The following is a 17,786-nucleotide window of genomic DNA, read 5'->3' on the forward strand; positions in this document are numbered from 1 at the left end:
TGCCTACAGTCCTCGCAGGTTCTCTGACTTATAGACATATCACCGTAGTCTCTGCCTCTGTCTGCATGTTGCTGCCTCCTCTGTCTGTCTGTATATCTTCTCTTCTTATAAGGACACTAGTCATTGGATTTGGGGCCCATTCTAAATCCAAGATGAGTTAATCTTGAGATCCTTAACTAATCACATCTACAAATACCCTATATCCAAGAAAAAGAAAAAGGTCATATTCTGAGGTTCTGGTTAGACATGAATTGGGGTGGGGTGGGGACACTTCTCAACCCACCACAATACCTTCTGCTATTCTTTTGTAAAGATCATGTCTGTCCTCTATTAAATTTCTATATCTGTGTGGGCAGAGCGATCATTTTATAATGCCATTTCAAGTCCTTGATGAACTGGTTATATACTTTTCCTGAGATAATCTTATTTAATCCTCACAACAGTCCATAAGATAAGGTAAGTACTACTAAAATCACACACACTGAAGGGCGTGTACTAGGTAGCATTTGCCACATCATGCTGTGATAGCAAACACTCCCCAAACCTCAGTGTCTTTAAAAAAATTTTTTTTTAAGGTTTATTCATTTTTTCAGAGACAGAGAGTGAGGGAGAGAGGGGCAAAGAGAGAGGGAGACACAGAATCCAAAGCAGGCTCCAGGCTCTGAGCTGTCAGCACAGAGCCCAACGCGGGGCTTGAACTCACGGGCTTGAACTCACGGACTGAGCCGAAGTCGGAAGCTTAACCGACTGAGCCACCCAGGCACCCCCAAACCTCAGTGTCTTACAACAACAAAGTTTCTTCCCTCCCATCAAACATCAGTAGCTGTGGTGTGGCTATAAGGTGGTTGGAGCTCTGTCCTATGGGTCTTTTCACTTTTGAATTCAGGCTGAGGACACAGACCCTATCCAGGACATGCCATTTCAATGGCAGAGATGAAATAGTATGACTTTAGAATGAAACATCTGATGGCTCTTCAAATTTCTGGCCCACATTTCAATGGCCAAAGTAGGCCATGTGGTCAGGCCTGGCATGGAAGTGTACTCCTTCTTCTGAGGGTACTCAAGTCACATGGCAACTGGCTAGAATGCATAATCTTACAAGAAGGGTGAAAACAAATAATGGGAATAAGAATATCTCTACCAAAGGTATTAAGTAAACTTGTCCAAGGTCAAATAGCTGAGAAGGGGCAAAGGTAGATTCAAACTCAGACTGTCTTTCTCCAAAGCCATAGTGCACTCTCTGGCTCCCTATTGCCTGATAGATGGGAGTCCAAATGTATCTAAGCTTCCGGGCGTCTGCATATGCATTCCTGCAGCCTGGAGTCCCCCTTTGCCACTTCTCCATGTTCAACTCACTCTTTAAGACTCCACTCCAATCCCAGCTCGTGTGCTAGTTTCTCTCCTTGGAATTAATCACCATGTGTCCCCATCACTTTTTATAAGTATATATCACTTTGTACTCACATTGTTATCTTCTCTGAAGGGTGAGGATGCACCCTTATTGTCCTGTGCAGCCTCGTGCGGTGTTTCCTAAGTGTTTGCAGCATTCAGAGATGAGTTGGGGGGCACAGGCTGCAACTGGGCCATGCTCCTGGGGATGAGAGCACTTGGCCTACTTTTCCACTCCTCTAAACTAAGCTTAGCACCTGGTGCTCCGGTGACTGGCAGTTCGGCTCCGCGTGACTCACCCTGTAAGCCCTCACCCCGTCACCTCAAGGCCCTGGGCTGGGGTGTGTGTGCTGGTGGTGTGTGCGTGGAGGGAGGAGGTGGGAATTAACTTTTGCCTTTCAAAAATACTTCCCTTTTCCTGTCCCACAAAAAGGACGAGTAAAGGTCCTTCTCTTAAATGGGCTGGGCAAGTCCCTACCCATCAGACCTACAAAGACTGGGGAGGCCCCGGAAGGTACAGAAGAAGGAGGAAAGCGCTGCTGGGTCAGAGGCGAGGAACAGAGATGTGGGAAGAATGCTGAACTGAACGCTGAAAGACCGTACTAACCTGTCAGAGTGATTTAACGTAATCTCTGTGAGCTTCAGTTTCCCCTGCCCTAGACTGGAGACCATACTGATCTTGCCCTCCTCCCTGTTACAAAATTACATAGTAAAATGCTGGTTAGGAACGCAGCCCTGGATGCACACAGACTTGTACCGGAATCCCCCTCATAAGCTGTACGACCATGGGGAAATTGTTTATCTCCATGAGCCATGGTATCCCTACCTATAAAATGGGGATCATAATTATAACTTCCTCCCAAGGTGAGAAAATTCTGTAACATGCTCGGCATATAGTGCCCAATAATACTGGCTGTTTTCGTATGAGGTGATTTAAGGAAAAGACCGCATCAGGTGTTTGCAAACATTAAAAGGAGGGAGACAGAGTCTAAATTTTCCTAGAACCGGCTGCTTCCTTTAGCCAAGTATGGGGCGTGGATCAGAGGAATGAGGAAATAGTTTGTAAGGTGACAACACACAGAACTGTTTGTCTTCGCAGAACTTGGGGGAGGGGTAGAGTTGTTAGTTGGCTCTCCCCAAAGATCGGAGGCCCTTGTCCCCCACTCCTGTCCCTACAGATGCAATCCATTGACTTGTCCTCTCCTACCAATCTCTTCGCTGGGGAGGCTGCCTTTGTAATAACAATAACAATAACAGTAGTAATGAGAACAATGATATTGTTACTGTGAGGCTTGTAAAGGCTAATACATTATCCCAATTATCTTTCATAATCTCTCTCCCATAAAAAGAATCCAGAATTAGAAGGAACTTGGGGATTTTTCCGCATTTCAGAGATAGGAAGACTGAAATCCAGAGAAGGGAAGGGATTTGCCCCAGAGCACACAGTAAGTTAAAGGCGGAGGCAAGACTAGAACCTGGAGCGCCTGACTCCTAGTAGAGTATCAGTGCTCCTTTCGTGACACAGCTGTGGGTTTCCGTTCTTGCTGCCCCCTTGTCTCCTCTCTTATCTCTTGGACCACCGCAGTGGTTCCTAAATGGCCATCCCGGCCTCTGGCCCTTCCATGTCCATTTGTTCTTGTTTTTTCCCTCCTAATAGAACTTGCCCATTTTTCAACTTGAAAGTTCATCTGGTTCCTAGTTCAGCTTCCAAATGAGGACCCAGTCTCTTTTCTGACAAAAAGTAAAAATTTTGCCGATTAGATTGATAATGGGGACTGGTTTTGCTACTTATGTGTTGGCATTTTCTCTTCTTTTTCAAAAAGTTTTCACTTAGGGGCGCCTGGGTGCCTCAGTTGGCCGACTCTTGATTTCGGCTCAGGTCATGGTGTCAGGGTTGTGAGATCGAGCCCTGAATCAAGCTCCAGGCTGAGTGTAAAGCCTGCTTCAGATTCTCTCTCTCTCTCTCTCTCTCTCTCTCTGCCCCTCTCCCGATTATGCTCGCCTGCTCTCTCTCAAAATAAATAAATAAACATTAAAAAAATACATATGTGTCTTAAAAAAAAGTTTTTATTAATGGGGCGCCTGGGTGGCTCAGTCTGGTAAGCATCTGACTTTGGCTCATTTCATGGTCTTGGAGTTCATGGGTTTGAGCCCCGAGTTGGGCTCTGTGCTGACAGCTCAGAGCCTGGAGTCTGCTTCGGATCCTGTGTATCCCTCTCCCTTTCTGCCTCTCCCCCAATTGCGTGCATACTCTCTCTTTCAAAAATAAACATTAAAATTTTTTTTAAAAGTCTTTATTTAAATTCCAGTTGTTTAGCATACTGTGTAGTATTAGTTCCAGGTGTACAATATAGTAATTCGACACTTCTGTATATCACCTGGTGCTCATCACAAGTGCACCCCTTAAGCCCTATCACCTATTTCACTCATGCCTCCACCCACCTCCCCTCTGGTAACCATCAGTTTTTTGTTCTCTATAGTTATGAGTCTGTTTCTTGTTTTGGTTCTCTCTCCCTCTCTCTCATTTCCCTTTGCTTGTTTATTTTGTTGTTGTTGTTTAATTTTAATGTTTATTTATTTTTGAGAGAGAGAGAGAGACAGAGCACGAGTGGGGGAGGCACAGAGAGAGAGGGAGACACAGAATCTGAAGCAGGCTCCAGGTTCTGACCTGTCAGCACAGAGCCCAATGCGGGGCTCGAACCCACAAACTGTGAGATAATGACCTGAGTTGAAGTTGGATGCTTAACCAACTGAGCCACCCAGGCACCCCTATTTTGTTTCTTAAATTCCACCTATTAGTAAAATCACATAGTATTTATCTTTCTCTGATTTCCACTTATTAGTGAAATCACATAGTATTTATCTTTCTCTGATTGACTTATTTTGCTTAGTGTAATACTCTATATAGCTCCATCTGTGTTGTTACAAATGACACGATTTCACTAATTTTCATGGCTGAGTAATATTCCACACACACACACACACACACATATCTATGTCTCTCTCTCTCTCTATATATATACATATGCCGCATCTTCTTTTCATTCATCTATTGATGGACACTTGGGCTGCTTCCATAATTTGGCTATTGTAGGTAGTGCAGTTATAAACACTGGGGTGCATGTGTCCTTCAAATTAGTATATTTGTTTTCTTTGGGTAAATACCTAGTTGTGCAATTCCTGGCTTGCACAGGGTAGTTTTATTTTTAACTTTTTGAAGAACTTCTATACTGTTTTCCACAGTGGCTGCACCAGTGTGCATTCCCACCAACAGTGCAAGACCAACAGTGCAAGAAAGAGGACTCTCTTTTCTCCACATCCTAGCCAGCACCTGTTGTTTCTTGTGTCATTGATTTTAGCCATTCTGACAGGTATGAGGTAAAATCATTGTCGTTTTGATTTGCCTTTCCCAGATGATAAGTGATGCTGAGCATATTTTCTTTTTTTTTTAATTTATAATCTTTATTTTCTTGCTCAAATTATTTCAGCTTTTATTTATTTATTTTTTTTACAAATAGTTTATTTTCAAATTAGTTTCCACATAACACCCAGTGCTCATCCCCAAAGTGCCCTCCTCCATGCCCATCCCCCCTCCCCCCCACATCCATCAGTCCTCAGTTTTTGTCAGCATTCAAGAGTCTCTCATGGTTTGCCTCTCTCCCTTTCCCCCACCATTTCCCCCCTTCTTCTCCCCCTTGTTCCTCCGTCAAGTTCCTCCTAATCCTCCTATACGTGCAAACGTATGATATTTGTCCTTCTCTGCCTGACTTATTTCGCTCAGCATAACACCCTCAAGGTCCATCCATGTTGCTACACATGGCCAGATTTCATTCTTTCTCATTGCCATGTAGTATTCCATGGTATAGATAAACCACATCTTCTTGATCCATTCGTCCGTTGATGGACACTTAGGCTCTTTCCATGTTTTAGCTACTGTGGAGAGTGCTGCTACGAACATTGGGGTACATGTGACTGAGCATCTTTTCATGTGTCTGTTGGTCACATGGATATGAAGACCCAATCTCTTTAAATACATATATTGTCAGGGAGCTCATCACTCCCAAGGTCACAGTTTCATTCTTGGGTAGCTGTGACGGTTAGCACGTTCTTATAGTGAGCTGAAATTGTCTTCCCCAATATCTACCCACTAGAGCTGAGTGGGATTCTTTCACATCTATTCAGTCAGCAAGTTTGTAGTCAGCGTTTAATATGTGCCAAGTTCTCGGTGGACTAGATACCCAGAGGAACAAAAAGATAAATTAGACATAGATCCTTCCCTCAGACAACGTGGCCCAGGGGGTTGCAGAATTTTTTGCTTTTTTTATTAGACCTGAATAATAGGAAATAAATCTGCTTTCTGTGTGACAACCCTTCAGAGGCTTGGAGATAGCCACTATGTCCACCCTATGCGTTCCCTTCTCAAGGCTATTAAATCAGTCATCACACAACATGACATCTAGGTCCTCAGCATTCTGTCTCCTCCTATAGACATGTTCTTGTGTGACAGTGTTGCCCAGAGCCGAGCCCCCATGGCTCAGCAGTGATCTGCCCAGGGCAGCACCTGGCTGGTCTGACCTCTGGTTTCTGTTGATACAGTATATCATGTTCACTTTCCCCATTTCTTCTTTTCTTCCCTTCTTCCCTCCCTCCCTCCCTCCCTCCCTTTCTCTTTTACAGCCATATTACACTGTTGAACTTGAGGTCAACTCAAACCTTTAAGTCATTTTCACTGGAACTCTTCTTCTTTTTTTAATGCTTATTTATTTTGAGAGAGAGAGAGAGAGTGGAGGGGGGCGGGGAGAGAGAGCACAGAGTGGGGTAGGAGCAGAGAGAGCAGAAGAGAGAGATTCCTAAGCAGGCTCCAAGCTCTCAGCACAGAGCCCTACGTGAGGCTCAGTCTTACAAACCGTGAGATCATGCTCTAAGTTGAAATCAAGAGTCTGACGCTTCACTGAGCCACCCAGATGCCCTTCACTGGAATTCTTCTAAATCTAGATTCTTTATATCTTGTACTTCGGGCACTTGATCATTTGGAACTGTACAGTCCAATATGGCAGTCACTAACCCCTTGTGGCTAGTTAAATTTTAAGTACTAAAAATTAAATGAAGCTAAAATTTCAGTTTCTTAGTTGTACTAGCCATATCTCAAGTTCTTTACCGCCACAGGTGGCTAGTGGCTCTCCTATAAGATAATGCAGATTTAGGACATTTCCATTATCACAGAAAGTCCTATGGGACTGCTTTGGCTTGGACCAAGGGGGCAGGAATTTACATTTGTTTTGCGTGGCACCTCATCTCGTTGGTTCCAGCGTGGCCCCAAGGCTGCTAAGATCTTCTGGAAGCTAATTTTGGATTACAGAGTGTTTGCCGTCCCTTCCAGCCTCATGCCAGCTGTAGATTTGATAAGTGTTTCATGCCTGTCTTTGCTTCATCTAAAACCACTGATAAAAATGCCAGCAGAGCAGAGAGGGCTGCAACTGAGCCCTGCACGTGGCACTCAGCACTGCAGCCTCATGTGGCAGTCATGCAGTAGTTGAACAAATGAGGCCTCCATACCAGGCCTTGCGTGCTGTGTCCTGAGAACACACAGGGAGACAGAAGGCAGCCAGTTAAACAGGGTTCTGCTGTGGTGGGCACACTAGTAGTTCAAATGCCTTTGTCTCACAACTGGGGCTGCTTCTGGCTGGTGTACGGTGGTTAAAAACGCAGGCTTGGGAATCAGCTTCCTGGATTTGAATCCTGGCTCTGCCACTTTATCAAACTATGTTATGTCTTTGTGTTTCAGTTTCCTATTGTAGAAAGTGGGGATAAGACTAGCCTCATTCTCACAAGATTATTGTGTGATTAAATGAGTTCGTGTAAGTGCTCCAAACATGCCGGTTATCATTAGTTCTTATTAATTATAATTTTTTTCCTCCTGGACAAGACATGCTCAGTCTTGCTTTGGGGCCTTGGCTCGCTCAGTTCTGCTCTTAAGTTGGTGGAAGTTCTTCGGAGTGCAAACTAAGCCTCCTCTCCTTGATTTTTTAAGATCTCAGCTGCTCATTTGACACTTAGTTTCCTATGTTGGAGGAAAGGACCACAGTGAAGAAGTTGAACCATGGTTGGGCTTTATCTGAGTTCTGTGCTGCCTGCTGGAGACACCTAGGACCGGCTGCTCATCTGCAAAATGGGGATAATCACAGCTGCCTCATAGGATTATAGTCGAGGCTAAGGGAGACAAAGTAGGTGAAAGCCTCTGCCCAGAGTAGGCCTTTACCTTCCTTCTGACTTTCAGTAAAACCCCAGAAATACATAACACTTGCCTCTTTCCCCTAGCTCTGCTTTATTCAGTATCTAACAAAGGAGGGCAGGCCCGTTATTCCTTGTACTTCTGGAGGGCCTGGCGTTGTCCAAGGAGCCCTCAGTTTCTTCATCTGTGGAATGGAGACACCTAATCGGTGCCCCCCATCTTCTCCCCGCGGCTATCTCGGGCTTGCTGAATTTGGGTTAATTTCTCCCTCCCCAAGCCTCAATCTGTACTCCAAGTGGGACCTGAAGGAGCGCCTATAAGGGCCAGAGGTTATAACCCTAATTTAGAAAGCTCTTTACTCTGATCGTACCAGCGCCTGTGGACGGTGGGCGTCGGGGCCAGGGGCCAGGGGCCAGCCCTGGCAGGGCCCCGCAGAGAGTCCGGAGGTACTGCCACCTGGGAGAGGGCTGGAAGGCACTGCGCGATCTTCCGCAAGCTCCGGCTGCGGGAACAATGGAAGGGTGGCGGGGAGGCTGGTGGGCGTCGGCCAGGTCCGGGCTGGAGGTGGAGGAGGCCGCCGAGCGGGGCGCCGGGCCGTAGGGTTAGCCCAGGGCACCGGGCCGGGAGCCGAGGCGTTTTAGCTACGGAAAACCCTCGCCGGCGCTGGCCGGGCCGAGGGAGGGGGTGGGGGCGGGGCGGGAGCCCACCGGGCCGGGCCGGGCCGGGGAGGGCGAGGAGGCCCGGGTGGGGGTCTCTTCTCCCTCACCCCGCCGCTCGGCCCCGGCCTCTGAGTTCCGCGGCGGCTCAGGTAGGCGCCAGGCGCGGGGCCCACGTGGGGCGGCGGGCGGCGGGCTACGGGCGCCAGGCGGGCTCACGGGGCTCAGCCCCCTCCCCACCCCTCCCCCGGGGCCGGCGCGGCTCCTCCCAACGCGCGGCCCCGGCTCCGGCGGCTCTGGTGGCTCCGGAGGCTGCGGCGTTCCCCGGCTGCCCGCCGTTCGGCGCCGCTGCTCGCTGGCTCGCGGGTGGCTGCTGGGGCGGCCGGGAGCGCCGTCGCCGCCTCCCCGGGGGCAGCCGGCCGGGGCGGGGCGGAGGGGGGAGCCGGGGTGTGGGGGGAGGGCGGGGAGGGGGCTGGGCGCCGTGGGAGGGAGGGAGCTAGCGAGCGAGTGGGGCATTTCTGCGCAGCTCGAGTGCGCCTCGGAGCCCGCCCGGGCGGCCGCCGGACGCACGGACTGAGGACAGACAGCGCCCGGAAGCCGCGCCGCCGTTGCCAGGTTAGTCGCCCGCGCCACCCTCGTCCGGGCCCCGGGGACCCTGCCGCGTCTCCTCTCGCGTGTGTCTGTGTGTGCGAGGGCTCCAGGATCGGTCTCCCGTCCTCGAGCATTGACAGGCCGGCGGGCCGGCTCCGGGGGGCTGGACACCGGCCCGGCGGGGGGCTGGGGGGCGGGCGTCCCAGCCAGGAGCCCCGGGTCCGGGTCCGTGCGTCTCCGTACTGGAGCCGGTATGTGTGGCGTGGTCCACATCTCTGGGTGTTGGATGTGAGCGCGCGTGTGCCCGTAGGTCTGGGCAAGTGGTTACTGTGTGTGCGCGCGTGTGCGTGTGCTCCGGGTGTGCATCTGTGTGGGAGGGGGGGTGTGCGCTGTGTGTCTCCGCGTGTCTGGACTGGATGGTGTGTGTGTATCTGGGTGAGGGTGTGTGTGTCTGCGTGTGTCTGTTCGTGAGTGTGTCTATTAGAGGGTGTGTCCGAATATGTAGCTGAGTGTGTGTACATCTGGATGAGGGTGTGTGCCAGTGGCTTCGCTTGTGGCTGGACCCTGTGGCTGTGTGTGTGTGTGTGTGTGTTGCCGTGTGAGCGCCAGTGTGACTCCCCGTGTGTGCGCGTGTGAGGGCGGGTGTGCACCCGCGTAGCCCCCGTGTGCGTGTGCGCGGCTTTGTCTCCGCACTGCCGGGAGGAAGGGGTGGGGGCGGCCGCCGAGGCGCTGTAGTCCCCGCGAGCCAGGCACCTGGCCGGGGCGGTGGGTGGCGGCGGCGGCGGGAGTGTCCCCGCCGGGCGGAGAGTCTGCTGGCAGGTGGGCCGACCACACCCCAGGGGCCCGAAGGAGCTGGGCTGACGGCGGAGCCCTCGCGCCCAGCGAGCTGGAGCGGAGGGCGTGTCCTGCCTGAAGCCCGGGTGTGTGTGTGTGTGTGTGTGTGTGTGCGCGCGTGTGTGTGCGCGCGCGCTTGCCTGTGTGTGTGGAGGGGTGGGCGTGTGTGCGTGTGGGTGTGGGGTGGTGGTGGCGGCAACAGCGGCCCCCAGGCTGGTGACCCAGTAGGTTCAGGGATCCATTTCCTGTCGCGGCGCGGGAACAGTGGCCCAGAGTCCGACGGCATCTGGCCGGGTCAGCCACAGTGCCACCCTCACCCTTACAGCTCTCAGGGGTAGAGCTGCCCCTTAGGTGCCCTGAAAGGAGGGAGAACCGCTCTCTTAAAGGGCCAGAGCCTGTGCAGGAATCACCCCGGCCCCTCAGGAGACCTCTACTCTTGAGAGTGGTCTCTGGGTGTGTCTGTAACCCCTTTCCCCATGTACTGGTGTAGCACACGCATGTCTAGATTTGTAGTCTGACTGCATGTGTGTCTCTCTGTGTTTTTCTTGTGCATTTGGGTCCCTAGGTATGTTTTGTCAGTGAACAATGAATAATGTATCTTGATGTACATGAGTATGTGTTTTTATAAGTTCTGGTATATTTGTTTTTACATACATATATAGCTGTTTGTATATTAGCCTATGCATGTGGGTTTGCAGGAGACAGGGCATCTTGCTGCCAGCTAGGATAGGATAGAAAAATTCTGTCCAGGACCACTCTAATATAGAAAAACTGGGTGAAAAGCTGGTTTAGAGATTTAAAACCCCTGGTTTTGTGGGTTTCAGATGCTGGTACTGAAATGTGAGTAGATTGGGGGTAGACTGGATACAAGGATAGAGAGAAACTGAGACTCTTATAAGGAGGAAGGAATTGTTCTGGAGGAAGGACATCCAAGTGCAGGAATTCTTCCTCCACTTCCAGTTTTTCTTCCCTATTACTTTACCTCCCCCCTCTGCTGCTCTGCTTGCCAGGATAAAGTGCACAGGATTTGGAGTGTAGAGGGAGGGAGCTGAGAGTGTAAAAGGAAGGAGGGTGGATGGGTGATAGGATTGGGGGCCAACAGCAGATTTCTGCAATTCTTAAAATGTTTCTGGCAGCAGAATCTGGGCAAAGCTGAGCTTGCCGTCCCCTTCCCTGAATCCCTTTCCCAGGACAGGAAAGACTTGGGCTTGGAGCTCAGGAGCCCTGGAGTTTGGTCCAAGGGTCTTCTTTGGACTTTGGTCAAACCCTTTTGTGTTTATCTGTTCACTCAGCACATTTGTATTGTGCTTCTCTTATGTAAGAGTCTAAACCTGCTAAGCCTCAGTTTCCCTGGCTGAGCAGGTAGTAGGATAGATTCTGGGACTCAGAGCACCCTTAGGTTTCTTGGAGTGATGGAGCTTGTCTCATTGTTACCCAGATTTAGAAATCTACCTTTTTTTAGTCCCCAAGGATCCTGGCCTTGATCCCCACTCACCATGCCCCTTTGCTCCCATATCCTCTAGTCTAGAGCAGTAGCTCTCAAGGTATGGTCACCCCACTAGCAGCAGCAGGGTCACCTGGGGTCTTGTTAGAAATGCAGATCTGGGGGGCTCCCATCAGACAAACTGCATCAATGACTCATGGAACCCAGCAGTCTGTGTTTTAACAAACACAGGTTATTGTCTTGCCCTAGAACTTAAGAGAGGTACAGATAGGAAACGAACCTCCTATAGGTTGAAACCCCAGAAAAGCATCCCTTGCCTTCTCCCACACATGTACTGAAGTGGCCCCGCAGCCCTAGCCTGGGAGGCCGGGGTTCTGGTTTCAAGTCCCAGGTCTTCCCTGAGATCTTGGACAAATCACTCTTTCATTGAATAATGTTATAACTCATTGTCTGTTCTGGGCTAGGCTCTGAGCAAGGGGTTGCACTGGTCTGCTCTGTTCTCCACTCCTTACCTTGACCTATAAGACCTTCAGGATCAAGACCCTACCCACCTCTCTGGAAACCAGCTCTTCTGGCCTTCTTTTGGTTCCTCCAGGAACCATGAGTTCTCTGGCCTCTGGGATTTTGCACATTCTGTTCTCTCTGTCTAGCACACTCTTCCCTTGCTTCTTACCTTGTTTAACTCCCATTCTTCAGATTTGAGCCCAAGAGTGATTTTCTCAGGAGGGCTTCTGCCAACTCCATGGAATAGGTCAAATTTTCTTGTTACGCATTCTTACAGCTTCCTGTAGTTCATAGTGTTTGTGAGAGTTTGTAATTATACATAACTTGCTAGTTGTTTGTCTGTCTCCCCTCAGTGAAGTGCAGATGCCATCTGAGCAGAAATTTGCTGTCATTCTTCCTAGTGCCCCCACACAGTGCCCAGCTTATGATTGGTGTTCAATAAATTTATTGAAGTCGATGACTTTATATAATGGGTGATGGTACTAAGTGATTCCCAAAGTGTCCCTGCCAGACCTGACATAGTAATATCTAAGCAGGCCTCAGACTTCTTAGAGGCAGATTTATCTGTCTTTTTTGCTGCTACATCTCCTGGCCATAGATGGACCCTGGCTATGTGCCTGGGCCCATCCATGCAGGACTCTGCTCTAGGGCAGGCAGGAGAAAGCTCTCCAGAAAATACAGTCTTGCTAGCATCTGTGTCCTCCTGGAACAGGATCCTATAATAATGAGAAGAAGAAGAGCATTGAATACGGAATCTAGAGATCTGGGTCCATGGCTTGTATGCGGGCATGTCACTTTTCCTTTTTTTTATTTGTTTCCTCTTCTGTAAAATGAGGGTATTAGGATGGATGGTGTACTTAATATTGGTTACAAGCATGGGCTCTAGAGTCATTCAGGCTTTGCCACATAGTTGGGTGGACTTGGGCAAGGCACTTCATCTCTTCCTTCTTTTCCTCACCTTCTGAATAGAACCAATAATATTATCTGTTCCACAGGGTTGTTTTTTGAAAATAAACTGTGGTAACATACATGGGATGCTGTAACCAGTTCTGAGCTGGTAGTAAACATTTGATAAGTATTTGCAATTGCTACTATTCAATTCAGCACTTTTAAAAATGTTTTTATTTTTGAGAGAGAGGCAGAGAGACAGAGAGAGAGACAGAGAGAGACAGAGCATGAGCTGGGGAGGGGCAGAGAGAGAGGGAGACACAGAATCTGAAGGGGGTTCCAGGCTCTGAGCTGTCACCACAGAGCCTGATGCAGGGCTTGAACTTGTGAACGATGAATCGTGAACACGTGAGTCAGATGCTCAACCGACTGAGCCATCCAGACACCCCAGTTCAACATTCTTATATGCCTCTGTGCCAGGCCCTAGGCCTCCAGGAATGGAGATGAATCCAGCAGTCCTCACAGGCAGGGTGTAGGGGCAGATGTGTAAAGGTATACAGTGTACAGGGTATCAGGGTGAGGTTGTTCACTAAGGAAAAGGCTTCACAAAGAAGAGAGATGGTGTTTGGGCTGGATTTATCTTCCAGCTAGTTAGAGCAGCATGTGCAAAGGCACCAAGGCTTGTTAGGGGAATTCCAAATAGTTCCATCTGGTTGGAACAGAAGGCGGCGAGTGGCAGGGACAGGTGGGGCCATTGGCCAGAAGTAAGGCTGGAGAGGAAGTTTGGGGCCAGATCTGGCTCAGGCTGAAGAGCTGGAGTTCTACAGGTGGTAGGGAGCTAGGGAAGAGGATTAAGCCAGCCTCTGGAAGAATCAGATTTGCATTTCAAAAACACAGCTCTACAGGTGGTGGTAGAGGATGGGCCAGGTAGAAGGCGAGGTGAGGGGGGGGTGTGTGTGTGTGTGCTGTTGACCTAGAGATTGGGCTCAGAGGGTGCTTGTTTGTGTGAGAGAAGGGCCCTGTGGGATGGATAGAGACCTAGGATGGGAAGGAGCACAGGTGGTGGACTTCAGGCCATCTTGGGTCAGGAGATGAAGGAAAGGCAAGAATGACCTCTCATAGGCTTTCACAGGCTTTCACACCCCTTAACTAAGGCTGCCTAGTGTGTAGGAATCTGAAAATAAGAGTCCTGGGTCTGCTGCTCAGTGGATTAACAATGTATTGAGGGCTGCTCAATGGAGTACACAATCTGGGTAGCATAAGAAAGTAGACATTTATTCTCTCCCAGTTCTGGAGATAGAAGTCAGAAATCAAGGTGTCAGCAAGGTTCCTTCTGAAGGTTCTGTGGGGGGAGTCTCTCTCGTTCCTCTCTCTTAGCTTCTGGTGGTTGCCTTGGTGCTCCTTGGCCCTCAGCTCCTTCCGCCTCTGCTGTCACGTGGTTTTCTCCCCTTTCTCCCTGTGTGTCTCTGTGTCACCTCTTCTTTTTATAAGGACACCAGTCATTTTGGATTTAGAATCCACCCTAATCCAGTATGACCTCATTTTATTTTAACTAATTACATCTGCAAAGACTATTTCCAAATAAGGTAACATTCTGAGGTTCTGGGTAGACACGAACCTGGGGGACACTATTCAACCCAGTACATACAGGAAGATGGAAAAGAATGCAAATCCTGGAGCCCCACAAACCCAGGTAAAAATCCAGGCTTTGCAGTAGAGCATGGGCTTTAGAGTAAATTAGTTACTTTTCCTCAGCCTCAGTTTCATCTCCTGTGAAATGGGTATGGTAGCCCCTGCAATGGCTGTGGACGTCAGCCCTGGCCTAGCTAGACAGCCGGTGTGAGTAAGCCTGGTGAGGTGGCGTGCAGTAGGAAACTGATAATGATTATGTCCTCTCTGGCGCCCCCTGCCCAGCACTTAGTAGCTTATATCTTGTGGCACTTCCTCATCTGCCTAATGTGAATTAGCATCATCCAGCTCTACTTACCTCACCAGATTGTGAATCCCAGGGGATAATGAAAAAGCTCTTTGTAAATTGCTTAAGAGTCTGCTGCTGGGATTTTCAATTATAATCGTCATCATCATAATAAACCTCGGCCATCGCCACATCCACTGCATTCTCGGTGGGGCCCTGCCCAGCCCACTCCTCTCCCAAGGCAAGTCTTCTTTGCCCCTGTGTGCTCAGAGATATCCTACAAATCAGAGCTGCTGTCAGTTAGGAGAACCTTAGAGATGGTCCTTGCCCCCCATTGCCCTCATTAACCAGAGAAGGGAAGGAAACACGCTCTACGAGAAAGTGACATCCCGAAGGTCATACAGCTGGCCAGTGGCAATTGGAACACCTTGTCTGTGGTTCCTGTTGACGGCCTGACCAGTGCTTTTCCTGCATTGCAATGTTGGCCCAGGAGCAGGATTGTGGGGCTGGTGGAAGCCTGGAGGGTGTAGTGTGCAGGGCCCAGAGATGGGGAGCCAGCGGGAAGAGTCCTGCTGAACCAGGGTCAGAATCCCAAGCAAGGGGGGTCCCTGAGTCCCTTGAGTGAGCAGGCAATGCCTGTGCAGCCCGAACGGGCAGGTTGTTTATGCTCAGCCTGGCTCTGGACACCTCTGCCTGCTCCAGCCAGAAGCCACCACGGGCGGGCAGTGGCAACATGAGGAGCCAGAGCCTGGAGGTAACCCAAGGCTTCAATGTCTCTATTGACAGCCAGGGTTGTGCTTCTCAGCAGGCTGTGTCACTCTAAGCCTTGCCTTGGCGGGCGTAGGGAAGGCTCTGGAAAGGAGAGAAGGCTTATCCTGCCTTGGCAATTGCCCTAAGTCATCTTCCTTTTCCCCAAGCTGGAGGAGCCAAGCCCTTCTTCACCCCTTGATTTTCTTTACCTCCCTCCCTCCTCTTAGTTTTCTCTCTCTCCCTTGTCCTGCCTTCCCCTCCTCATCTCCCCATCTTCTCTCCAGATTGGAAGTCTAAAGATAAAGTCTCCAGACCCAGTTTGAGTGGGTGGTTCTGGGGTTGCTTGGGGCCACTTATGAATCAGAAAGCCTAGAGTCTTCCTCGTCAGAGGCCCACTCTGGTGACTGATAAACAGCTGCTTACGTTATTGGCTTACCATGTGCCAGGCCCTGTGCTAAGCGCTTTACACGCCTTACGTCTTTTAATCCTTGCAACTACCCAGCAAGGCAGAGATTAGATCCCCATTTTATTAAAGGAGGCTAAGTAACTTACCCAAGGCCTACCCAGCCCTCAGCCAGCAAGTGGCACAGCTAGGATTTAAATGTAGATCTATCCAAAGCCCATGGGTACTCTTGAATCTTTCCTATGCTGCCATGGACGCGGCATTTGAGGGTGTTCAGGGGTTCACAGAGGGATGTGCATTCGCTCAAATTCAGAGAGCAAATCCTTAGCTCAGAGAGCCTCCAGGGCTGGGAATGGCTCTCAGCCCATCTGGTTCTAGGCAGCAGCCCACCTGTGAGAGAAACCTTCGTGACAGGCAGGTGACAGGGCAGGTCTGAGGGTGCTTGGCTTTTCCCCTAGATATTGTTTGGTCATTGGTCACCTTAGTTTTTCACAGATTATCCTGAGTCTTCTAGTTAAATAAGCTTATCATCTACAAAGCATGATAGCTTTATCTCTTTGGAAGGGTGTTTGGGGGCTTGGAGATCCTGTGTCAGGCTCAGTGATGGGGAGGGAAGCAGAGACTAGAGCCAGGAAACTCAGGTTTAGGAAGACATTCATGCTAGAAAGGAAAAGGAAGGAAGCCAGAGCTGGCTAAGGGCCAGAACAAGACACTCCAGAGAGAGGAAAGGAATCTGCAGGCTGGGGCTGATAGGGAACCTCTCTCTCCAAGTTCAGCCCTGGAGTTCAGACTCCCTCACCGGCAGGGCTGCTAATCTCAGAATGTCGCTTCAGGATCTGGAGAGCTTCCATCAGCTTGCTGGGCCCATCATGACCATGATCATGGTCAGCTTGAACAGGTAGTTCAACCAGAAGGAACTTTGATTAATGAACAGTGGCTTTAAACCTTCAAGACACAGAGCCCTCTCTTCATAGGCAAGGAAGCAGAAGTTCAGTATGTGAGACAGCTAAAAGGAGAGTGGTTCCGCACCTCACCCCTTACCCCCTCCTCTGAGGGTTCCTTAAGGCAGGCCTTCTCAAATTTTCTCCTCCAAGAGTAGCAAAGAGGAGCTTCTAAGACTCATCCAACGATTCAAACTCAGCTGCTTCCTGGGAGGGTGGGATCCATGGTGGGGCCTTGGAATCAGCCTGTTTTAACAGATTCCTCGTCAAGGTGACTATGACACCAAGGGTTCTCAGATCGCTCTTGGAGAATGTTGGTATCTAGTGTTCGTGAACTTCTGAAATGGCATGAACAATTTTGAGAGTGTACCTTGATCTTGGGAAAGGTCCATAGGCACCATCGGAGTCTTTGAGTCACGACCCATCTTTAGGGTTATTTTATAAGAGTGGGAGCCTAATGGTTGGAGAAGGGTCACTGGGGAGCTAATGGCAGAATCATGCATTGAAGGCAGATCTCTCCTGACTCTCAGTGCATTGCTGGTTTTAAGTGAAAATGCTGAGGGACCGTGGGCCAGGTCCTTCCCCTCCCCGGCCCTCAGTTTTCCCATTTGTAAAATGGCGGTTGGATAGGATAAGCCCAAGTTCCCATGTAATTTTGTTCGGTGGCTCTAGAAGCCAGGTTTCCTGCTGCCTAGTTCACATTCTTTGCCCTTTTCCTTGATGCCCCCTCAGCTTCCCCCACTCTGAAGGGAGTGCCCCTCACTTTAGCATCTCTCATCTTCAAAGATTCCATCCAGAGAACTTGAGGGTGTTATGCTGAGTGAAATAAGTCAGGCAGAGAAGGACAGCTACCATATGTTTGCACATATAGGAGGATTAGGAGGAACTTAACGGAGGACCGTGGGGGAGAAGAAGGGGGGAAATAGTGGGGTAGAGGGAGGGAGGCAAACCATGAAAGACTCTTGAATGCTGAGAAACAAACTGAGGACTGATGGATGTGGGGGGTGGGGGGAGATGGGCATGGAGGAGGGCACTTGTGGGGATGAGCACAGGGTGTTATATGGAAACCAACTTGACAATAAATTATTAAAAAACAAACAAACAAACAAACAAAACAAGGGACTCCTGGGTGGCTTAGTCGGTTAAGCGTCCGACTTTCGATTAGGTCATGATCTCCCGGTTCGTGGGTTCGAGCCCCGCGTCGGGCTCTGTGCTGACTGCCAGCTCAGAGCCTGGAGC

The 17,786-nt window shown here is 49.8% G+C and overlaps 1 protein-coding gene across 15 annotated transcripts in view; it reads left to right on the plus strand.

Moving 5' to 3' along the window:
- Window positions 1–8,806: 8,806 nt before the first annotated feature.
- The window catches only part of EPB41L1 (erythrocyte membrane protein band 4.1 like 1), a 127,675-nt gene continuing 118,695 nt past the window's right edge, over window positions 8,807–17,786 (plus strand). For all 15 annotated transcript variants that reach the window (XM_039227095.1, XM_039227098.1, XM_039227094.1 and 12 more), the window contains exon 1: window positions 8,807–8,892. The gene's annotated coding sequence lies outside the window, so the exon portion shown is untranslated. The remainder of the gene's footprint in view (window positions 8,893–17,786) is intronic.

This window comes from Hyaena hyaena, unplaced genomic scaffold (assembly GCF_003009895.1).
Source record: "Hyaena hyaena isolate Hyena2069 unplaced genomic scaffold, ASM300989v1 scaffold_25, whole genome shotgun sequence".
Lineage (NCBI taxonomy): Eukaryota > Metazoa > Chordata > Mammalia > Carnivora > Hyaenidae > Hyaena > Hyaena hyaena.